Source organism: Balaenoptera musculus, chromosome 4 (assembly GCF_009873245.2).
Source record: "Balaenoptera musculus isolate JJ_BM4_2016_0621 chromosome 4, mBalMus1.pri.v3, whole genome shotgun sequence".
Classification (NCBI taxonomy): domain Eukaryota; kingdom Metazoa; phylum Chordata; class Mammalia; order Artiodactyla; family Balaenopteridae; genus Balaenoptera; species Balaenoptera musculus.
Genome location: NC_045788.1, coordinates 117,027,083 through 117,045,444, shown reverse-complemented (window position 1 = coordinate 117,045,444; position 18,362 = coordinate 117,027,083). Strand labels below are relative to the sequence as shown.

The 18,362-nt window shown below is 37.6% G+C and overlaps 1 protein-coding gene across 2 annotated transcripts in view; it reads right to left on the bottom strand.

The window, feature by feature from the left end:
- USP25 (ubiquitin specific peptidase 25) overlaps window positions 1-10,550 on the bottom strand; it is a 144,992-nt gene extending 134,442 nt beyond the window's left edge. For both annotated transcript variants that reach the window (XM_036851646.1, XM_036851647.1), the window contains exon 1: window positions 10,285-10,550. The gene's annotated coding sequence lies outside the window, so the exon portion shown is untranslated. The remainder of the gene's footprint in view (window positions 1-10,284) is intronic.
- Window positions 10,551-18,362: the final 7,812 nt, after the last annotated feature.

Below are 18,362 nucleotides of genomic sequence, written 5' to 3'. Positions count from 1 at the left end.
CTACTTAGACATGCAAAATTCAAATCCAATTGGAATAAGACTTAAATACCAAAAGCAAAACAAGAAAAAGATTACACGGCAATAAAAGAGAATATCTTTATGAAACAGGTATGAAAGATCAAAATAAAGGAAACTAATTACATATAAGATTAAATCAAAATGGACTCCTACTCATGAAAGAACAACATAAAGGGAGTAAAAAGACATACTGATAAACGGAAAAAGGTATTTGCAGAATATGTAAGTTGGAAAAAAAAAGTAGTATATAAACTATAAAGAACTCCTTCAAATCAAAAAAGGTAAAACAATCTCCCCCCCAAGAAAAAAAACAGAAACAATGTGAATTTCACGGGGAAAAAACCCTCAATGGTCCATAAACATATAAAAAGATAACCAATTAGGTTATCAACACCAGAATGGTTAAGTTCTTGTGTAACCATAAGTATAAATAACCACCACATATGCTCATATGCTTCCTTCTCTATCCCACCAAAGCTTCACATGCTCAGATTCACTGGGTGCCCTCCCTCTGATGCCACAAGCAAAAATGGAAATATTATCAGTTCTATTAGTTCTGCAGGCTTATTACCAACTTGAAGTCCCAGCCCCACTGGGGAAGAAGCCCGGAAGTCAGTTCTGAGAATATGTATGGTACAACTAGAACAGGCACAAAGAGTGTCCATGACCCCAGGAGGCCTGTGCAGAGAGCTCCTTCTTCCCTCCAAAAGCTGGAAATTTTAGACCTGAGGCAGTGGACTGCTGCTAATTTCCTTTCAACCCACTTCCTTGGCCCTGTCCTGACCCAAAGTCTTTCTCTAAGGCCTCATGGGAAGACTTTAGGGGCCCTCTCTCTGACACACCAAGACCAGCTCAGAGGCCTCAGTGGAGGATACAGCAAGCCCCACACCTCCAGCCCAAGCTTGTTTCTGTAGCTCCATTTCAAAGAAATGAGACATTTGATTTTGCATGTATTCTGGCTCAAATTATGATGCATAAACTTTTGTATATGCAAGTGTATGGTTGGTTCTCACATTAGTGCAAGCACAGCATCAGATCCTGGCCACTAATGGTTCTTCATTCCTGGTCCCTCTCTCTACACTCCTCCCCCACATCTTTCCTCTTCACTAAGAACCTAGCTCTCAGCTCTGCAGCCAATCCTGTCCTCAAAGCTAGTGCCACTCACCCCAACAGAGCCACTTCCAGGCTGAACAACACCAACAAAAACCCAACAAATAATAAGTTTCTAGTTCAAAACAAGCTATTCTTCTGTCTTATTCTCACATGGACCAAAAACCATAAGAAAAGTCTTTCTCTGCTCAATTGTTTACCTGTCCACAGTTCATCCCACCCCATCACTGGTCCCCCAAGTTCTTTCCAAACTTCCAAGCTAACTACAATGTGAAAGTATTTTTGTACCCTGTGGGAAAAAATACACACCATAAAGATTATTCTTGTGTGTGCTATTAAAGAGATTAATGCTAGTCTGAGGCATGAAGAAGAAAAGGCTTTTCATTCCTCAGTAGTGAGCATTCTTTATGAGGTATTACTTTAAAAAATATAAAGTGAAGGAAAAATGGTGCAATTTCATTTTGTTTTGTAAGCATATCAGTACATGCTCCTAAGTGTTTTACCTCTAGGAACATCTTTAACTTTTTTGCCATTTTCAGACTTGGAAAAATAAGTAGCTTTTGTTATTGCTGATCCTATGAGAATGTAAAACTGAATAATATATGAGAAACAATACTTAAAAGTCATATAAATATAGCCAATAAGCACATGAAAAGATGTCCAAAACCATTAGTCATTAGGGAAATACATACTGACTCCACAGTGAGGTACCACTACATACTCACTAAAATGGCTAAAATATAAAAATTGACAATACCAAGTGTTAACAAAGATATAGACCAACTGGAACTCTCATACATTGCTGATGGGAATGTACAATGGTACAACCACTTTGAATAACCATTTAGCCATATCTTACAACAATTCCACTCCTATGTATTTGTCCAAGAGAAATACTTTAGAAGTACATCAGGTACCAAAGTAATGAACTGTCCTTTAAAAGCAGCAATAAAGAGGGATGTGAGGCAGTTTACAGAGATACCATAAAACATTACTAAAACTGGATGGAGAAATCATGGGGAAAATAAGGGAGGAGGATTAAAATGAAGTCATCGGTAAGTTTTTCCACAGACAAAAGGCAGGCTAGGACTTCCTTGGTGGTGCAGTGGTTAAGAATCTGCCTGCCAATGCAGGGGACACGGGATCGAGCCCTGGCCCGGGAAGGTCCCACATGCCGCAGAGCAACTAAGCCCGTGCACCACAACTACTGAGCCTGCGCTCTAGAGCCCACGAGCCACAACTATTGAGCCCACATGCCGCAACTACTGAAGCCCACGTGCGTAGAGCCTGTGCTCCACAACAGGAGAAGCCACTGCAATGAGAAGCCCGCGCACCACAACGAAGAGTAGCCCCGCTCGCCACAACTAGAGAAAGCCCGTGCAGCAACAAAGAGCCAATGCAGCCAATTAATTAATTAATTAATTAATTAATTTTTTACAAAGGCAGGCTAAGGACATGGCGGGGGGGGGTGGGGCAAGGACCATAGGGTCCTGCTCTGTTTCACTATGACAAGATCAGGGTGTAGCAAGAAAACTCTGGATAGCTGTTTATAAAGGTCTCCTAGGGTGACATTAGCTTGGAAATTATTACATTTAAGGGTGTGATCTTATACTATCAGTGTCCCAGAGTAGATTGGCATGTTTTAGTCCACAAGAGTAAAAAACAAGAAAGAAAATAAACCAAACCATTTGTTCATTTGTTGGGGGATGAAGCCGAAAAAATAAATAAATTTAAAAAAAATAATAAAAGCAGCAATAAAACAAAAACATCCACTATTATCACTTCTAATCAACATTTATCATATGTCTTACCTAGTATAAGAAAAAATGAAATTATAGGCATAGAAACTGTAAATAAATAAAACTGTCATGATTTATTTATGATATGATCTTTTATGTAGAAATTCTAAAATTATCTATGAAAGTTTTAGAGTAAAGTTTAGCAAGGTGGCTAAATATAAGATCACTATACAAAAGCTAGCTGCATTCATACACACCAGTAACAAGTAACAAACATTTTAAAGCACCACGTATTATTGTTATCAGAAAGTATCAACTACATAGGACAAACAATGTGTAAGAATTCTACTGTTAAAATTATAAACTAAAAAAAAAAAAATTAAAGAAGACCTAAATAAAAAGAAGTATACCCTGTTCATGGATAGAAAGACTCAATATCATAAAGATGTTAATGATCCCAAATTGGTATATAGATTCAATAAAATTACTAAAAAACTCAAACAGGGTTTTTCAGAGAACTTGGTAAAATTATTCTAAACTTTCTAAGGAAGATAAAGTACTATAACACTTCGGAAGAAGAGGGGCAAACTTATTTTTTCAGTACTAGAGGTTACTATGAAGCCAAAGCAACGAAGACAGGATGGCATTCACAAAACGAATGACGGAACAAAACAGCAGAGGGTGAAAAAAAGCATTCCATAAAGCTTTTATATATGACAGAGATGGTATGTCAGTTCAGTGGGGGAGAGCATTATCTTTTCAATAAGGTAAGATTAACAACAACAAAAAATCATATACAAAATAAAAATTAAATTGGATCACTACCTCACACCAGGTACAAAAAATTAACTACAGACAGTATAAGGTCTAGATGTTACAAACATAACTTTAAAATTCTTATTACTATATAGATGAATTTCACTTATATATCAAGGTGAAAAAAGTTTCCAAAGTTAAAACAACTAAAATTAAAAATATATACCTTCAGGAATTCAGAGCGGCAATAAAAAGGAACTCAAGGGGAGAATGAAGACAGGATTCAAGCTGATTACAATCTCAAATGAAAATAGAGGGATGCGATGAGGGGACTATATGGTTAGATATAGGTTACTTTCAAAGTTCTCACTTGTGTTTTAAGTAGTGCATTCAATGTGTGCTTATCATTAAAGATTAATATGCTATTTCATAAGTAAATAAAAACATATTTGCATAGATAGCTGATCATGATCCAACATTTATGATTAATTCGATTCTGTGTACTTCAGAACCAATTAGTGTATACATTATTAAAACAAACCCACAAAAAAGTATCTGACCACCTGTGGAGGGAGTAAATACAGAATTGGCATTACAAAAATTATAATGTAGACAAAGTAAAAAGTTATCCTAGCACATAGAGCAAAAAGGGAAAGAAATTATGAAATTTGAAGCAAGGTAGAGAGATGAATGGTATCTAATATTCAAATGATGTAGTTTCAGAAGGAGAAAGAAAAAAGGAATAGAGTAGAAGTAATAATTCTTAAATATATATCTTTTTCCTGAGAAGAACACTAAAGTTTTCAGATCAAAAATCCTCGCCAGGATGGTTAAAAATACACACACACACACACACACGTGTGAAATTTCTCAATTTTGAAACCAAAGAAGAAATCTTATAAGCTTATACAGAGAGTTAACAACTTATCTACAAAAAAAAAATCAAACGGTATTAAACTACACAGAAAAACATAGTTAAAATTAAACACCTAAATACCTATTTTTAAAAAACTTATTAGCTACTAACATGTAACACAATTAAGTAATATTTTTGATGTAAGGTATATTGCAAAAAATTTAAATACCATCATTTAAATTAGAATTCCATATTATCCCAACAAAATCAAGAATGCTGTAAGTAAAAATATGCTAAACAGTCTTATCTTATTGGGGGCACAGGGAAGGAGAGAAAACTATTAATTATTTACAGAAAAATATGTTTAAATATATTTGTTTAGAATTAAAAGAGCAGAAAAAGCTCTTTAAATAAATGAAAGTCAGAGGGCAATAAAAAGATTAAATTTGTTATCACTATATATATGTAAACGATGAAATCTTACTAAAAGACCAGCAAAAACACAAGTTTGGATTCGATCCATTAGAAATACAAAGATAATTTGATGAAATTACATTAAAAGTAGAGACATCAATCTCTCTCAGAACTTAATACATAAAGAAAAAAAAATGAAATATTCAAATGACACTATAAGTGTTCATTTAATATATAAATATAGAACTCTATAACTCTCAAAAAATACATATCCTTTTCATATGATCATTAAAACCTCATGTACTTAGTTGTAAGAAATTCTTAATAAAATTCTAAAACTATTACAAATCATATTCTCTAAACGCACTGTTTCAATTGTGTTGAAACTAAGAATCCACAATTTTAAAAATGCAACAAAAAAAGCAAAACAAAAAATATTTTTAAACAATGAAAGAAAAAATTTTAAAGATACCAGTCAAAATTTGGAAAGCGTAACTAAAACTTGCTCTAAATAAAATGGTCAGTCTAATATAGTCCTATTCATCAAAACTTCAAAGTAACAAGTACTTAGGTTGAAAGATCAAAAATAGTTAAAAGCTACAAATTTTGAATGGTTTAACCTAATGCTACACTAAACAATTCCAAAAGTGTAGGAAAAAAACAAAAAGCTTTCTAATGCTTTTATGAGCTAACCTTAATAGCCCATATACATATAAAAGCAAACCTTGTAACCAATCTCATTTAAAAACAAAAATTCTAATTTTTTTTAAATTTAGTATACTGAATTTGGAGGCATCACGACTGAATGTGATTTTGCCAGAAAGCAATACAGATTAATGGTTAACAGCAGAAGCCCCTGAGTCGCGTGGCCCAGAGTTTAAATCCCACTCTTAACATATACTAACAATGAAATGTTGCTTTAGTTCTTAACTTCTCTATTACTGTTTCCTCAACTGCGACATGAAGGTAAAAAAAAAAAGTCTCCACCTAAAAAAGTGGTTGGGAAGATTAAATGAAAAAAACTTATAAAACTCTTAGCACAATTTCTTAACATAGTACATAGTAAATATTCCTTCTGTTAACAATCGTTCTTATTATTGACATACAAAATATCATCGGTTGTTGCAAAAAAAAAAAAAAGACATTTGATAAAGAGTCAACATCTAAATCTGATTTCAAAGCATTTTAAAAACTTATAATTGTAAGGACATTTCATATTACAATGAAACAATACATAACAGAAACTAGTATTAACCCTAGTAGTATTCTGTAATCTTAGCTAAAACAATAAAATAGTTTATGAGTAAAGAGGTGTAAAGATTGACAAAGAGGAGGTCAGATGATAATTATTTGCAAATGATATGGCCTGCATACAAAGAATATTGAAGAATATCAACAGAATATTAGAACTAATGAAAATTCATTAAGGCAGCTGGATACAATGTTAGTATAACGAATCAAAATTAGGTGAGAAAAGAAAGGAGTAAAAAGGGAATAAGCAGCTGGATCCCTTTCTCTCTGCAAACCAAGTCTTATGCTAATACCAAGATAACCAACTATTTCATACTAAAGAATATCCATTTTATATAATGTTTAGAGTGATTTATATAATGTTAACTGTCCCTTGAAATGTTGTATTATATTTTTATAACTTTAGATAATACCTAAATTAGAAAATACTACATTTTTTTAACTAAGAAATTTACCCTGAATTCAGCTTGTATTGTTTTGCAAGTTTTAACTCTTAATTTGGTTAATCTGTGACATCCTTCCCACCTAACCCCCAGTATAACTAAGTGAAAGTCGACTGTTGATCCACAAGATTCCTTCTGCCTCCATCCTCTATTTCTTTCTTATCCTCCCTGTCTGGAATAAATGTACGCTTAGCTCCACTAAACACTCAGATCTTAAAAAGTTGCTCATGTCTAATCATACTAACTTTAAGGCTTTAAAAGAAGATTCAGAGGCATTTAATGACTTGCCCAAGGTCATAGAAAGGTGATTTAGATTAACCCACATCCTAGTCTTTTCACTACACGGCCTATATTCTAACAGTTGTCCACACTTTCGAGCTTTCATCGATTCTCAATAATGTTAAATTGTGAGATTCAGTTAGGGAACTAAAATAACCCCTGCGCTTGCATTCCTTTTAGAAAACACTCACTCATTCATCAAATATTTACTGAAACCTACTACGTGCAAGGAGCTGTTCTAAGCCCTAGGGTGAAACGAAATAGGCAAAATACCTTCCCTTATGAACCTTATATTTTATTCAACTCAGGAGGATACATTTAATGAAAACAGTATCCAGCTCACTTAACTCTACAAATTAACTTGGTCCCTGGGAGGAAGGCTTCTATTTTGCTGCCCTAAAGAATCCTTATTTGGTAGTGTATATATGTCAATGCTACTCAGCAGCATAGCACAGGAAGATCAGCTTGGTGCTTTGCGATGACCTAGAGGGGTGGGATAGGGAAGGTGGGACGGAGTCTCAAGAGGGAGGAGATATGGGGATATATGTATGCATATGGCTGATTCACTTTGTTGTACAACAGAAACTAACACAGCATTGTCAAGCAATTATACTCCAATAAAGATGTATTTTTTTAAAAAAATTCCTTATTTGGGACCTGAATCTATGAATCAAATTTCTGAGATGCAAGGATCCTACACTTAGGTAAATATCAAGCACAAAGGCTGAATACACATGTTCAAGAACAAAATTATGACAGAATTTAACTGTAGCTAATCTGCTGCCAACTCCACCTCACCTGTATCATCTTAAACCTCAAAAAAACAGCTCTCTGCAGTTACACTTAATCTCATAACTCCCTGCCATGGCTAAACTTGAGCAATCAAGCAAAGAACACATCAGAGGAAAAGACAGCCCTTGCCTTATGTTACCCTGTGACAAGCTACTCTGTAGGTGACAAAAGACATATGAGTGTTGTGCTTTTTTTTTTTTTTTAATCATACATCCTTCTGGAAGAAAAAAAAATCTTGAAAAATAGAAAACTGTTCCAACTACCAAAATACGGCTCTTTGTATAAAGCTAATATTATATATGAGCATACAACACACAATTTTTTAAAGGAGAGCAGAAAACAGGCTAAGATTTTGGTTATGCAATATGCACTAGACACTTCTCGTTTTACTAATAATTCATAAAGTTTCTAATTTAAAAGCAAAGGGTTTCACTTTTGTTTCTTCTAAAGTAGTTCATTTCCTAGTTACTAGCTTGAAGTCTACTTCCTAGTTACTAGCATGGTGGATTTAAATTGTCAATTCATTTTAAGTGGATGGTTTAAGGTATTTGAACCTATATGAATATTTTTAAATAGTTCTGAGTAACAAAGTAATAGTATATTAATATAGAAAGCAAACACATTACATGTTTCTTTTAAAAATAATACATAAACACCATGATGGAAGTATAAAAATAAATGCAATTGTATTGCTCTAAAAAAATGTCCACAGTATCAGGGAGATGATCTGACAGACACACACTAAAAACAGCATCATAATGGTAATATTTTAGACTAACAACTACTCCCTTTGTTTAAGGAGGGGACTCAGTAAACTAGGAAACTGGACTTGGTGGCCAAGATCACTTTCAGTAATTTGATTCTTGATTCACAATTTTATGCATAAACCTCTGAATTGGGCAGATCTGCATTACCTAATTTTATGCTAAAGAAGTACTTTAGTCCAAAATCAATTTAAAAAACTCACAAATTTCTTGCCAATGTTCAAATTTAAGAGATGTGAAAAATATGAGTTATATTTCCCACTTTGAAACACATAGGCTTTAATATTCAACTTTGAAGAGAACTATAAACAGAAGCGACACCAAACCTATTAAATATTGCTTAGTATACATAGGACCACAAGATCCTCCTCTAAGTATTAACACTTTGTCACGTACTCAACATCAAAAACTAAAGTTTAAGGTATTCCAAACAGAATGGAGGGGATTAGGAGATAAACTGTTCTAAACTCCCATTATTAAATCTAGAATTATTCCACTGTAAATAAACTGCAGTCTGCAATAGTCTTCTAAATTAACCAGTACAGCACACAAGAGCTCCAAAGACAACTTTCCCAAAGTGCCTAAACTAACAATGCACTATCCTTGCTTTCCAAAATTCTTGAGCATCTTCAATTACCTCAAGTACTATAATAAAATTCTAAAAATAATCTCAAAGCAAAAACTTAGCAAGCTGGGTGTATACACAGTCAGCAGGACAGCAGCCCTTATTCTAAAATCAAGCACAGGTAGGATATAACAATGCCAAAACTACAGCAGGGTGGGGCATTCACTACTCTGCCAGAAAAATCAAATATACTTTTGGTAGCTGCTCTCTGTAAACGCTGGTTACCCCCATAATTCCAAGACGAGTAAAGCAATCTTTTCCTTTTGTCCAAAATGCTTTTCACACCAATGACCACCCCCCCCCACCCCCAAAAAATTAAGTCACAACCAACTACTTTTCAGGATATGGTGCAAGCCGTGATAGTGCACTTGAGATTCTGAAAGCAAAACCTAGAAAAAAAGTAGCATCTCTCATTACTTAACATAAAAGATCTGAAGCTTCACAAACCCAGATTTTTTTCTTAAGTGAGTGACCATTTGAATGTGTGACTGAGGCAAGAGTAAAGGGTGAACGATGGAACAAGGTCAAACTTAGGGGACAAAGGATTCCTGGAATAAACATGGCCAGAAAGGTTTCCTTAAGGGACAGTTTCTATATTCAAAAAAGAAAAAAAGAAAAGAAAAAGAAACGGAAGGAAGGAAGGGAGGAAGGAAAGGAAGGAAGGGAAGGAAAGGAGGAAGGGAGGAAGAGAGGGAGGGAGGGAGGAAGGAAAAGGAACCAAGCAAAGCCTCTGCTTTTACACTGAGTCTACCTGGTTAATGTACCTGTCCCGCCAGGCCGGCTATTCAATGCTGGTGGAGACCCTTTTGCAAAATAGCAGGCCTGGAATGCTCCTACCTTGGAAATAAAAACTGGGTTCAGAAGGGATGACAACCGGCTATTCCTTTTTTTAAAAAGAAGAGGAAGATAAAGTTTAATTAAGAAGCCATACAGAGGAGTGTAGGAACGTGAGGTCGCGCTCAACCAATACCCAGCACCGTCTGTTACAGGAAAACAATCGGCAAAAAGGAAGTGGACTGAAACCCGCTAACTACACCCCGCTTTCCACAAGCAGCCCGGAACTGGGCGCGACGCCCCCAAAGCGGGTAGGGGCGGGGGGCAGCGAGGGGGAAGCCCGGGGCAGAGGAGGCCCGGGCGGCGGCGGGGGAGGCCGGGGAGTCCCGGTCGAGGCGGGTGAGGGCGGCACGTCAGAAGGAGGAGCGGGGCCGGGCCGCGCCGGCTCGCGGCTTCGCCTCACCTTCTGCGGCCGCCGCTCTGCTGCAGCACGTTCTGCTCCACGGTCATGGCCCCCGCACAAGCCGGCGGCGATACCGGCGGCGGCGTCCGGCTCCTCGAGCCCTCCGCCGGCCCTGACTGCCACGCTCGCCGAGCTCCAGGGAGCGGCGCGGACGGCCGGGGAGGACAGCGCCCCCCGCCAGCCAGGCGCGAAGGCGATGGCGGCCGGCGTGCGCGGGCACCGCGGGCTGGCGGCGAGGGTGCGGACAGCGAGGGGCCAACGGGCGGCGGCCCCACGACTCCGCGCGTGCCCGCCTTAGCGCGGCTCGTCGGCCGCGGCCCGGGCCATGAGCGGGGCGGCGAACGCTCGGCGCGGTAGGGCGCGAGCAATCCCGGACTCGTCACGCGCGCGCTCCTTCGGCTGGCGGCTCGCGGGCCACTGCGGGGAAGGGAGAGGGGACAGAGGGAGCGGCCGGAATGGCGCTGTCCTCCTCCCGCCGCGACTCCTCCTCCCCTCCCCCAACCGTCGTCACCCCGCCCCCGCCCGGCGGCCTCCTCCCCCGCCGAGCCCCGCCGCCGGCCGCCCTAACCCTACATTATGACCCCGCGGGGCGGCGGGGCGGGGCGGAGCCGCCCGGAGCCCCGCCCCCGCCCCCGCGCTCCCCGGGGGTGGAGCGAGAGAGCGCCACGCGGGCCGGGCCTCGGAGCCGCCCCTGCGGCAGGTTGCGCGACGTATGCCCTTCGCTCCGCGATGCTCCAAGCCGAGGGCCGGAGGGCAGCGTTTCTCTCTGTGCCCAGAATTTGTTAGATCGCTGGCTTTCCGAACTCCTCCAAGACAAAACATTTCCCTCCAGGCCGCATAACGTCCCAAAACCGCTTTGGGTCCCGAATCCCAGCTCCTTTCTATGTCTCTGGTCTTTCTAGGAATTTCACAAGCAGTAAACTCGCCCGAAGGGAAAAGTCAAGTGTGGTTTAAGCAAAAGGCTGTCAGAAGCCCTTATGCTGGAATGTACTTTAATCCTTAACTAATCATTACGTAAATGAATATTGATATTCTCTGCCTACTTCTTTCATTCAAACATGTGTCAGTCACTGCTAGGCTCTGGAGAAGTAAGGTATATTTTCCAAAGGTTTGATATAAATGAAATACGGTCTATACAACAGACAATATTACAAAAGTATCACTGCCTAGATGACACATCACCTAATATCCCAGTTGCCAAACAATTATCTGTTAACCACCTTGCTTGGAATACTTGACCATATGTGGAATTGTAAGGAAAACCTAATATTGAGAAAGCAATCTGTAGCCTCAAAAATATCTTAAGTTTCAGGAGCTAATCTGGGGATAGGAAACAGATAGGGATGTGAGGGTGATGGTGTGGTGGGAGAGGAGGAATAATCAGTGCGTATTGTCACAAATACAGTGCACACATATGCAAATCTGGATATAGTTTTTAATCTGATGGCAAGAAAAGCAAGTTTGGTACGTGATCATTGAAATAGTATCAGGTTTAATTTAATAATCATGTAACTCCTAAGGTTTGTAATCAGTCTGGTGCACTTTACAAGCTGTCCTTTGCTCTGCACCTTAGATGTCTACAACCGCTTTTGAGGTCTTTCCCTTGAGTTTTCATGTTTATTTGCTCATTTGATTTTGACAGATTACAAATTTTATTTTACATCTCTAACAGAAGAATTTGAAAGGTTGTGAAGTGGTTGGAAACCCAGAATTTTAAGGAACAATGCAACAGTTCTGATAGAATGCACACATTTTTTATAACACTGAGACCCAAAGAGGGTGACTTGTCAACAAAAGCTTACTACAGCCCATTTTTCCTCATTTATAGATGAAAATTCTTTCCACATATCAACTCCAAGTTTGTCTGTGTTACAGATTTTTTAAAAATCTATCCAGTTCATGACATTTGAATTTAAGAAAGTTAAATTTAACATAAAAAATCTGGTACTGTGGTTTTATAAGGATATTGCCAGACACTAAAGTTTAGTTTCTAGAATGTTGGCAAGTAAATGTTCCTCTGAGTTAGATTTTATTTTTATTTTTTTATTTTTATTTTTAGTTTTTTAAACATCTTTATTGGAGTATAATTGCTTTACAATGGTGTGTTAGTTTCTGCTTTATAACAAAGTGAATCAGCTATACATATACATATAACCCCATATTTCTTCCCTCTTGCGTCTCCCTCCCTCCCACCCTCCCTATCCCACCCCTGAGTTAGATTTTAGTTCCACAAAAAAATTATCTTACCAGTGCTTACTATATTATTACCAAATAAAGCTCTTTATAGGGTAGTTTGTACCTGCCCACTTTGATCATTCCCTGATCACTTTTGATGGTTTCCTATTTAATTTTTTTTAAATCTTAATTGTGGTTTTGTAAAACTTTGAGAAGTAAATTTCATGTTTCCTTATAGGTAATTTTTTTTCAGAAAGCATACAATCGGAATGAATAGAGGATAAAAATGTGAGAATTTGAGATAAATTTGAACATCAGACCCATTGCCAGATATCTTAAATCATTTTAAAAATGTGCCCCAATATCAGTTTTGCTGTTCATGTGTCAGCCTTAATATGGATGGTTGTTGGAATTATATATCCTCATTATATTATTTAATAATTCCTAAATTATTGCATTGCTCTGGATTGTTGACACTTAGGTAAGCAAGTAAGGTGATAAATTGCATATAAAAGTTAATGTTTAGTTTTTTAAATTTATTTTTATTGAAGTATAGTTGATTTACAATGTTGTGTTACTTTCTGCTGTACAGCAAAGTGACTCAGTTATGCAAATATATACATTCTTTTTTAAACTCTTTTTCCATTATGGCTTATCCCAAGATATTGAATATAGTTCCCTGCGCTATACAGTAGGATCTTGTTGCTTAGTCATTCTATATGTAATCGTTTGCATCTACTAACCCCAAACTCCCAGTCCATCCCTCCCCCATCCCCACTTCCCCTTGGCAACCACAAGTCTGTTCTCAATGTCTGTCTGTTGCTGTTTCATAGATAGGTTCATTTGTGCCATATTTTAGATTCCACACATAAGTGATATCATATGGTATTTGTCTTTCTCGTTCTGATTTACTTCACTTAGTATGATAATCTCTAGTTGCATCCGTGTTGCTGCAAATGGCATTATTTCATTCTTTTTTATGGCTGAGTAGTACTCCATTGTATATATGTACCACACTTTCTTTATCCATTCATCTGTTGATGGATATTTAGGTTGTTTAAATGTTTAGTTTTTAACACAAAGTCTATTCTTCTATTGTGGATCAAAATGATGTTTCTAACAATATTTAATATTATATCTTATATATGAACCAAGGACATTGGTATTATTCTATCCTGACTCTTTATTTCTTTTCGTTTAGAAAGGGTTTGAAAATCTGTTTCTGGACACCCGAAGTCTAATATGCTGCCAAAGCACGTCTGTAAGATATGAACAAGTGAGAAACACTCAGTTCACAGGGTAGATTTGAACAATTGCCACAACAGAAGAGTGTTTTTTAAATCTACTTTGAAGAGGATTGGAAGTATTTTTCTTCTTAAGGTGTATTGACATTCTGGGACAATTTTGTTTCCACCAATAAGGGAACCATAAGCAGTCATTCAAAGAGGAGGTTTCTATGATGTCACAATAGCACCACTCAGCAATAGAGTGTTCAGAGATTGGAACCTGTAAGAGTACTTCCTGACTAATACATGCACAATAAAATGCATATTGAATTAAATGGGCAGCCATGAAGAAGAGAAAAACAAGTTTATTTACACTTTTACAGTGTGTGTCTAACTCTAACTTCTCATTCCAATCGGACAGCTTTGTGGTCCTGGCAGCCATATTGTTTTATAAATATATCACTATTAGTATCTCCAGCTATCAATAATGCCTCCCACACTGAAAGTCTCCAGATGTTGCTTCTTTGGTCAGTGTATTAGTTTGCTAGGGCAGCCATGACAAAATACCATGGACTGAGTGGCTTAAACAACAGAAATTTATTTTCTCAAAGTTCTGGAGGCTGGAACTCAAAGATCAAGGTACCAGCAGGGTTGGTTTCTCCTGCTGCCTCTTTCCTGGGCTTGCAGATGCTGCCTCTGCATGTTTGGTTGACCCTCTGTATACACACTCTCCTGGTGTCTCGTTCTCTTTTTATAAGGACCAATCATATTGGATTAGGGCCCCACTCTAACAGCCTCATTTTAACTTAATCCCTCCTTAAAGGTCTTATCTCCAAATATGTTATATTCTGAGGTACTAGGGGTTGGGACTTCAAACTATGAACTTTAAGGGAACACAATTCAGCTCATAGCAGTTATATTTAGCCTACTTTACTTATAATCCTATACTTCATGCCTATGTGCCATCAAATATCCTTTTTTCCTGCCCCATCCCATAACCTCTTAGATTGGCAAGAGATGCATTAACACATTAAAAGATAGTATCTCCACATTTTCTGCCAATATTGACACTTCCAATTAGAATAATTTTGAAAAACTGAAAACAGATTCTAGTTGAATGTGAACTATATCTTTGCAAGGTCTACGTGGAGAAAAAGCTATACTTCATCAACTGAAAGCCAGCACAATAAAGTGGAGATTTCTTGCATGAATCACTTGTTCTTCTTGCCTTGAACATGCTCGAAGGCATACTCTGACACTGAAAATGGTTTAGAATCCTAGACCCTTTCTCATTTCTTACCTCTCTTCCCCTGCTATAGTGGTAGGCAAACATTTCCCTGAAATTATCCTATGACATATATGGGCAGAAAAAAACACATCAGAAAGTGACTAATGTCACTTTTCAAAACCTCTATCTCCCTTATTCAGGGCATATGCTTACTACGTATGTCCAAATTCCAAAGAGCAACTGAAAGACTGATAGCTCGGTTATCTTGGCCAACTTACTTAAGCCTTCTGCATATTCCTTGCCTATTTGCTATCAGGAACGTTCCTTGCCCTTCTATTGCTCTGCTCTGAATCACGGAAAGAACTACCCATGCATATCCCACGCTCTCAGCTCAGCTGGCTTCAGAATGGATTGGCCAATGAAAGGGATGGGTGGGGTATTAGAATGTGAGAGAAAGGGAGAAGCCAGGACATTCTGCTTTCTCCTTCTCCCTCTCCCCTTGGGGCATCTCTTTGAGCTATGTCTCTTCAGTGGTTCCACTTTTCACCAGATTGGCCTACCCTCGTTCAAGGTCCTCCTGGTGAAGCAAGTCCCTGAGCTCTGGAGATCTTGCCTCCTTCCATCATCTCTCCAAATTAAGAGTCATAATAATTTCTTGCTGTTGCTAAACTCTGATTTAACTCACTGTCCCTTTTTGGTGTACTCCTCCCTTACCTGTGTAACCAATCCTTTGAATTATCCCTTGATTTAAATATTTAGAGAGTATTGTGTTTTTCTGACACGACCTTTACTGTCATATGTTCTCTGGGTCTCTGTAATCTATAAAATGAGAATAATAATATAGGGTTATTTTGATGATTACATGATTAAATACATGTAAAATATTTAGAACACCATAAGGCACAAAGTAAGTACATAATAAATGTGAGCAAGTTCTTGCTATGATTATTATTAGGGATTCCACATGATCTATAAATTGAGAAGTTAAAACCATTAGATGAACACCAAGAAGAATTATTCAGCTGGGTGTGAATATTCTGAGTCTAGGAAAACAAGACTAGTAGCAGAGTTAAGTGAGATCAGTTTACAAAATCTGACAGTCTAAGAAGGGACTGTTCTACTGACATTTCTGTAATAGTTTCATATATCATATAATGTACAAAAGAACTAGTTTAGTTATTCCTGGGCAACTACTTTACCACTAATTTCAGACCCCTGATGATCATTTGTGTTCTCTCTTAGATAGTAAAATGACACAAAGTTCAGATATAAGTGTCTTTAATTTTTAAAAATACATACTAGAGATATGGCAAATCAGAAATTTATTTTTGGACAAACAAAGCTATTAGCAAGTAGAAACAGAACAAAAGGAAAAAAACCTTAAATATTAGGCAGAAGTGCTACTCATTTTTGGATTCTGCACAACAATGTTTATACTAAATAGGTGCTCAATAAGTGTAATTAAAATGAATTTATAAACAAAAGTAAAACCAAATATAGGGCTTCCCTCATGGCGCAGTGGTTAAGCATCCACCTGCCAGTGCAGGGGACACGGGTTCAAGCCCTGGTTCCCGAAGATCCCACATGCTGCGGAGCAACTAAGCCCGTGCACCACAACTACTGAGCCTGCGCTCTAGAGCCCATGAGCCACAACTACTGAGCCTGTGTGCTACAACTACTGAAGCCCATGCACCTAGAGTGGTGCTCTGCAACAAGAGCAGCCACTGCAATGAGAAGCCCGCGCACCGCAACGAAGAGTAGCCCCCGCTCACTGCAACTAGAGAAAACCCGTGTGCAACGACGAAGATCCCACGCAGCCAAAAATAAAATAAATAAAATAAATAAATTTTAAAAATAAATAAATGAATAAAACCAAAAATTAAAAATCCCCTTTCTAGGCTTTCAGAAACTGTTTTTAGTATATTTAGAATACCTACTACCATCTTATAAAATGAGATGTGTATACAATAATCTACTATTTTCTCAGTCTAGTAGTTTGGTCTGTTTTTCATTAAGAACAACGCATGGAATTTTTTTATGTGAAGGTTACTTAAATGGTTCTGTTCAAATCTACCATAGCTTTAGTTTGGGCTATCACAAACACCTGCAATTGTGTGGCAATATTAACTGAGAATAAATCTTGTATAAGTGAAAATAGGATAGCATATTTTAAAATTAGATCCTATTGGTTTCAATTTCAGAACCTTCCCGCTAAGATTGGCTTTACTGTCAGGTGAGTTAGGTTGACTATTCTAGGCCTTCTATTTTGCGCAGGGTATGAGAAACAGCCTATGATACATTAGAGCCAGCTACTATTTTCCATACACTTACTGTGGGCCAGGACCTATGCTAAGCACTTCACAATTCAAGCAATTTAATCTTTACCACAACCCCATGAAGTTGGAATTATTACACTCTTTTCACAGAGGAAGAAATTGTGGCTTATCGTTTAAGTAAATTATCCAAGGACACACAACCAAAACATATTAAACTGGATTGAATTCAGGTAGAAGGTCTGCCTGACTTCAAAGCTCTGGCATTTAAACCCTCTACACTGTAGACCAGCCATTTTTCAAGTGTGGTTAATGGATCCTGGAGGTCCTCAAAACCCTTTCAGGGGGTCTGCAAGATGCTCCTTTTACCAACTATATATCTGTGTGAGACCAGATTTTCCTCTTATGCTTCAACCCAAACAATATATGGTAACAGATAGAATGTAGAAGCAAATTAGAGATTTCTGTTGTCTTCTGTTAAACCAGATATCAGAGATTTGCAAAAATGTAAAACAATGTCATTCTTCTTGCTCATCTTTTTTGTTTTGGAAAAGGTGGTCACTTTTCATAAAAGTAATATTTATATTAAAATATAATGCATTTCTTGTTTTTAAATGAAATAATAAATAAGTATTTTTGAAATTTCTCAGCTGTAACTTCCAATATGAAGGGTATACAGCCTACAGACTTAAAATCTCATTGGGGTCCTCACTAATTTTTCAGTGTGTAAAGAAGTCCTAGAAAAAATGCAGTCCATTTCAAAAATGTTGAAACCCACTGCTGTAGACTTCCACTGTCATCAGGCATTTTGCAAGAACTAGAAATAAAACTGATCTGACAATTCTTTATGTCTCTCAGGTATCAGGTATCACTATGGTGATCCTTTGAGAAACTGAGGTAGAAATAAATTGAACCAAAATCTCTTGCTTACTTAAGTGCCATTCAAAAGCTAGTTTAGCTCTAGATTTAGAAATTATCATGTAGAAAAGTAGATCCCTAGAAATATGTGAATGAAAAAATAAAGCAGAGTAGGTGACTTTACTTTCTCTGTTGTTGAAAGGATCAAAGAAGACTTACTTCAAAGTACTATGAAAATGGTAGAGGACAATTCAAATGTATGATACTGTTATAAGTTATTATAATATTGTGGTAGTACGAAATTATGGAAATTAGGAA